Raw genomic sequence first — 7,553 nt, 5'->3', positions numbered from 1 at the left:
ATTCCAAAAATTTTGACAATTTCTCATGAATAGAAATTATAGAAGTGTCCATCCTTAAAATGGGTACTTTTGGTACCAAACAATTATGATTTTTTTTTTTTTTTTTTTTTTTTTTTTTGGGGAGGGGGGTGTTTCTTGAGAATCACTCATGAAGAAATGGTGGTTTTATACACCATCTGAGACCTAATTCAAGAAAACCAACCAATTTGCCAGAGCTGGAGGATAACTGTGCTGTGCTGTAGGATAACTACAATATGCCAATTCTTCTGATAGGCCAAGGGCTATCCAAAACAGTTGATCCTTTACCTCTCTGATCAACAGAACCTGAGATATGATTGCTGAATAATAGCATTTTTGTGTACAGCTTTTTGGAACATGTTGGTACCCTGAACGAATTGATAGTAACTTGTACAGAGTGGTTGGGATGGGATAAAAAATATTGTGGAAAGAACTATAGAATATTTTAAGATAAAAAGCTTGTGTAAACTTGTCTCGGATTCTACATATACCGGTAGGGAGTGTTTCATTGGTATACAGTGGCCCATTGCCTGGAGATTATCTGGGATCAATAAATGGGATAACATATATGGAACACTGGGTCTAAAATCATTTATAATAGAGCCAGGTACTTCAAGAGGTGGTGATTTGAAAAGTGTTGTTTGATGACAAAATGGTGACTGCGTTCAAAATTTTTCTGTTCCGGTAGATATTGTAGATCTGGTAGATATACTTTGTTGTGTGCCAGAGACTACACCCCTCCAGCCCTTGGATGGGTGTTCGTCCCCAGAAATTTGTAATCTTGGACAAGAAGAAAGTTCACTCGACGTAGTACCAAGAGACCAATTTAAAAAATCGCCTTTTGAGTAACAACGAACCCATACTGTCTATGTTGCAATCACATTTTTGTGCTGAGAATTGTACAGGTGGCTGTCTGGGAGCTAGTAAGACCACGGTGCTGTCTCACTGAGTCACATTCCTAATGCCTCACCACAATAACTTCAGTGCATCAGATTATCTCTGAAAATGCAGACAGACACAAAGTGGGTAAAAGTACACACATCGTACTGTTACCAGTCTGATTTTTACGTTGTAAGTCTCATGGTATTTGTTCCTTGATCATTGTCACCCCGCAGTTGTAGGATTTTGTGATCAGTTGTTAGATAGCAATTATCTTTCAGTATGGTATCTTCATATTTATTGCCTCTAAGTTCCATCTTGATGATCAGTTCCTATTAAAATATAGGAGCCTCAATATTGTAATACATACAAGTAAGCTACACCAGTTAACAAAAGTTTCAAATTGTTCACTTGTGGCAGAGACTAGCTAATTAACTGACATAGTGGCTGTACATTGAGCTGTTCAACCACGATTCACTTAATATCTCTACATTCTGGATGTTCATTACAGACTCCTTTATGGATTTGAACATTCTGACCACCAGGTGCGGTCTGACTTAGACTTTGTAAGTGAGACCTGTGTATAGACATGTAGTGCAGATATTAGAAAATGTTAAAATTCAGGGCTATTACATTTTAGTTATTAACTTGAAACACATAAATGTTTGACTGGAAGCTGCATAACTAGAAAATAATGAAATAATAGGTGCTACCTTATGAGAGAGAAGTTTTAATGTGTAGGGAATTTCCAAAGTCTGACAAGAACTTTTGAGAAGGTGAAATTTTATAATTTGAACAGTTAACAAACCAACATATTATTTTAGTGAAAGCAAAATTTTCATAAACAGAATAGTCAGGGCTACAGATCTGTCATGCTGGATGTTGGAAAGTATTACATTTTGCAATTGGAACCATCTCATACATGAAAATTTTGAACACAAATAACTTTTGAATTATAATTTCTTGGGAAAAGTAAGAAGTTTGTTGAAAAGTGGAGAATGAGGGTCTTTAAATCAGATAGGTCAATTTTAAAACAAACATTATATACCGGCATTGAAATCTGACATGCACATGGTTTGCAATTATCATAAATCATGAATATTTCTTTAAATGAAATGTTACTGCATGAACTAAATATACCAGTGCCACCAATAATCAGTAAATTACACTGTAAATAATGAAGTTTAAATTCTTATATTTGCAGTACATCATGGTATTAGCAGTATGTACACAGGGCGTAAACTACAACTGTTTACAGCATACCACACTAGTGCGAGAGAAGTCGAGATGAACAATTTGATTTAGAACACTTGCAGTCTGTCAATCCAGGAAACAATCTCGAATAGGCCTATAAAAACCAACTAAGCTAAAGCGCATGCATGCTGTGTGAGATTTTCAATTTCTCTCATCCTCTTGTGCCAGCGGCTTAATCACTCAAAATCTCAGATAGCACACATGCACTGTTGCTCATATTACTTTTGTAGGCCAATTTCAAGCTGTATCACGGCCAGATAGACCACAAGTGTCTTACATCAATTTGTTCATATGAACTACACCAACACTGCTGTGGTACGTTGTAAATAGTTGCCATTTACACCTTGTAAAGTAGAAAAAAAGTATTTAAGGAGTAGAATCATAGCAGAATCCCACTTTGCTACATTTCAACAATGCCAACCCTTGTGTGAACACACAAGCGTGTGGATACTGCAACATTTTATAATTCATGCAAGATAGATTTGTCCCTATCTGCATTTACAATTTACTGTGACCTTTTACATACAACACAAAAGACTAGTAAGACAAGAATTATCTTAAGTATGGGTATATGTTACATGCACAAATAGAAGGGTTTATTCTTTTGTTCGGGAATTGAATATTACCTGGAAGAATTGCAGATGTCAGTCAACAGTTTGTAGTATGGAAAGCATTTACAGATTAATGAAACCATAATTTGGTTATCGATTTTTCATGAAGACCAGGAAGGTGACTCCAACATTTTAAAATGTATGAATTAACATGACATAGAAAGAATATTTCAACTAAGTGGAAAGTTTTTATCCCTGCACCCATAAATTCTCATACTGCAATGCTTTAGACATGTTCAGACCATTACACAGTGTTAATCAGACAGATGCTTTTGAAATAGCACATTTTTCTATTACATCTATTGTTATTGTTATCAACATCATCATCATCATCTGCTACTCATTTACCGCACATATTTGAATGTTAAGCTACTAAAGGAAGTATGATTAGTTGTTCAACAGGGTCAAACTGATCCAAACTTACCGGGCTTAAGAAATGCATGAATGAATACATTATCATAGTCAAAGGAATGTCAGCAAACTTTGTGTACATTAGACGTGACTGCAGAACTTACAGAGAGGAGTTCATAAGTGTTTCTTGAAAACTACATTATGTTGGTGATGCTTTCTATAATGCTGTATTCAAATATTTGTATCAACCAAACCTTCCCCAGTCATCTTGTCAATTTGTCTATGATGCACACTATGTGAAGAGTTGTTTAATCCTTCTAGGCAACAGAAAAAGAAAACAGTACTTGTAATTCGAGACAATGTGAATCCCTCTGTCCAGAAATTTTACTTTGATATACTGCAGATAGTACCAGACATGAAAACAGCATATGGTGAACATCCTGTAGGCTACTGAGCCATTTCAGAACTACAAAGTGAGGCACTCACAAAGACACATACATGTACACAGAGTTTATCTCTCTCTCTCTCTCTCTCTCTCTCTCTCTCTCTCTCTCTCTCTCTCTCTCTCCACGTACTTCTCCAAAATGTGCTGTGTTTTCATTGTTTTTTATGATATTGACAGATGGTGTTCACACTTGTCCTACATTACGTTTATTTTATTTTTTTTAGTCATTTGCTCCTACAGAGAGCCATGCCAGGGATATTAGAAGCCATGACTTTCTTCTTAGCATCTGCATTTACATCAACTGAGTGTCTACAATTATTTCATTTATTGCAGAACATAGGGGTACAGATGGATGACAGCATCTATTTCTCTGCTTACTGGCCACGAGTACAGAGCACTTGCCTAACTAACGACAGGCTGACAGAATTCCTCCCAGTTCTCGTTGCTGGGAGAATGACTTAAGCAATCACTGTGGATCTGTTCCTGGTCAGAAGTATTGTTTGAATGAGTCTCTCCAATGTCATAATTTATGTTAAGCACTGACAATGTTACTGAACTAACAGAAGACATGTGCCTGCTTTGAGTACTTTCTGTAAATAGAACCATTAGTCCAGAAGATAAATGCAAGTGTATTTCAATTCCATACAGGCTGCAATATTTGATCAACATCTCATGTAGGCAAGAAACGAGGACTACCTTCCTTTCAGCTTTCTGTTTCGACTACTTTTCAAGACCATCCAACCACCCACTTCCCATACACATATTACTTAAATAGGAGACTTCTTTTTAGGATTTCTGACAAGTTATAGAATATAATAAACAAATATTCTTGTACAAAATCTTTATAGAATACTACATTTACATTTACGCACAGAAAACAACTCCCTTTGTTTGTTTGGTGTTGTTTTAATAACTTCCAGATTAATTTCTAAATGATAATTTAAATCTTCATCTGAATCATGGATTCCCTCCTACAGCCAGTAATCTGTAAGAAGGTATACTTTCAAATTCCAATAAATATCTTTTTCTCTGTAAAATGTCTCTTTTATGGGCTTAACAATTAGCTCCATTCATTCTTGTGATTCTTTTAATCAAGAGTATTTGGGGAGTATAATTTTACCTCTTATTTCCTGCACAGCATTGTTATTAAAACGCTCCACATTCTTGCAAAATTTTGTGTAGAACTTGTAAGTTTACAACTTCTGTGAAGTGTTCTTTAGATGCCGTTATTCCCATGGTTGTAAGCTCTGCTTTCATCTGCTTCCTTGACTGCAGGAAAGATTCTGATTATGTTATCTGAGAAAAGTTGTGACAGGTGCTCGCAGAGGTCAGTGTCCAACTACACTTGATAGCACTGATCAGAAGTGTCTGTAACAATAACCTCACAGTTGTGAAGACAAGTGTTGGCATGTCTGATTTCTTCACGTATCTGCCCAACTGTACAACATCTATGCAGAACACATCATTAGGGATGTTCTTGTTGTTATGGCTAAAGGCATCTCAGTTGATGGTAGAATTATTAAAACCTGCAATTTGCTGGTGACACCATGATTTTAGCCGGCAGCAAAGATGAACATATTCAGCTACTAACAAAAGTTAAGTCCGCATCTAGTGGTCCCGCGGTAGCGTTCTCACTTCCCGAGCACGGGGCCCAGGTTCAATTCCAGGCAGGGTCAGGGATTTTTCCTGCCTCGAGATGACTGGGTGTTGTGTCGTCTTCATCACCATCATTCATCCCCATTACGGTCGGAGGAAGGCAATGGCAAACCACCTCCACTAGGACCTTGCTTACCAAGGCGGCGCGGGTCTCCCGCATCTCTCCCCTACACTCTGTAAAGAAGTATGGGACTCATCATCATCATCATCATCAACAAAAGTAAAGGACACTGGTCTATCATGTGGACCAGATATCAACCTCAGCAAGCCCAAACTCAAACTAAGTGATAGAGGGGCATAAGCCCATTTCACAGGTCAACTGAAGAAACTGAAAATCCTGCAGTCTTTCGTCCACCTTTGGTCAGCTGTGAAGATAAGAAGACCGACCTCACTAGTGAGAGATGCTATGAAGAAACTCATCATCATCATCTGGCAGAACAGAGCTGTAACAAACAGCTCAAAGATACAGCTTGCTGAAATACTTATGTTTTCAGTCCTCTTTTAAGCTTGAAAAACATGAATCTTTAACTCCAGAAACAAGCAGTGTATTGATGTGTGTTATCTTTGGTACTTGCGCAGGAGGCTGCTCGTAAAATGGACCGAAAGAAGAAGAAATGTATCCATTACTGAGCAGCGCAGCATCTCCAGGTGCCATCCTTCCCGTGTCAACCAAAATATTCTCCAGTTCTTTGGCCGACGAGGGAGGACAGCGAAGAGATCAAATCAAGAAGATCTTCGTGCCACCTTTTCATCAGAATCTAAGAGAAGCATATGCTAGCAAACGTTTACATATAAAATAGTAATGTTCCTATTTGCGACACACACACACTCACACTTATTACTAATACAGCTTATTGTAAACACTATACACTTAACCAAAAAACGCGAAAAGAGTAACTACTTTTATATAAATATTATCCTGAAGGTACTAATCATATGATAGCGAAAATGAAAAACCAGTTAATTACTGCTATTAGTGACAGATTGATAAAATTCAAAAAGTGGTATAGGCAAATATGCTCTGAAATTACGGCTTGTGCTTGCCTATACATTGCTTAATTTCTTCGTGAAGTTTGCTTGTGATGGACCTGTATAGCTCTGCTACTATAGACCATCGGACACCATCAGAAAATCATGAAACAAATCACAAGACTTGGACGAGAGTGTATTATTGGTACTAATTATTGACATTACAATACACATTAATACAAGAAATGTCTCGTTCGAGACCCATATGAAATACAATTGGTTCTCGAGCGAACGGCACTACTTATAAGTATTAAAAATAAATTATCATTCTTTATTAGTTAAGTCTTTATTTATTGTTGAATTGCTTTTGATGAAGTTCAATTAAGTGAAAACTTGCGAGAAATCGCCATGCTGGTTCCGAAGATCTCATAGTTCCGCATCGACTTCGCTAAATAAATTTTCCGGTCGCCTGTAATCCAGAAAGTTGCTTTACCCATCCTCCTGCAATCACCGGGGTCTGTACAGTTTGGCGATGAGATTGAATGATCTCTAGGACAGTGTTGGATTCTACAAGATCGGAAAACATGATGATAATGTTTCCCACAGAATAAATGACCGTGCTTGCAGATTCGGCCGTTGAAACATGCAACATATATTGTTCCGAAGATCCCATGGACGTTAGTCTACAGGCACAGCGGTTTAAAGCAAAAACTGCTTTTATAGCTTTTCACTAAAAAACATATGTTCTTGAATTCTTTACGTAAGTTTGGAGGTGAAGTATTAACTCGCTGACACCAATTTCGCCGCCGAAATTAAATCAATTTTAAATAGTCTTTAACGGCTGCCGGCAATAATACGATTATTTCACAAAATGAGACTAATGCATATGTCTCTGGTCAAATCGCAAGACAAAACTAAGTCCGGTGTCAGTATTAACGTAGCAGGGATATGTTCTCCACATAGTAGCGTCCGCACACGGAACGACTGAAAAGAAACGCAACGGGCAGGCGATCTACATCGGCAACTGGCTGTTAACGCAGTCCCACAGACTCGCAACTCTGAAATCAGAAACTGCTGTTGCCATGCGCGAGCTTGGAGAAGAGGGAGTACTGTTTGTCGTACCCGATCATCTCTCGGTTACAGTCAGCATGTCGAAAACAAATTCAAGCTCAGAGGAAGATGTGGTTCGTTATTATTATTATTATTATTATTATTATTGATACATGGACGAGAAAATATAAACTGTAGGAGGCTGTATGCCAAAGAGCTGTAACAGACAGATTTGAAAATCATAGCACTTTACAGAACGACTAAACAGTGCATGCAGTGATTTGACACAGTTGATTTCTTTCGCCATAACACACTATTAC

Source organism: Schistocerca americana, chromosome 2, assembly GCF_021461395.2.
Source record: "Schistocerca americana isolate TAMUIC-IGC-003095 chromosome 2, iqSchAmer2.1, whole genome shotgun sequence".
NCBI classification, from domain to species: Eukaryota; Metazoa; Arthropoda; class Insecta; order Orthoptera; family Acrididae; genus Schistocerca; species Schistocerca americana.
Note: the sequence above shows the minus strand (reverse complement) of the source record.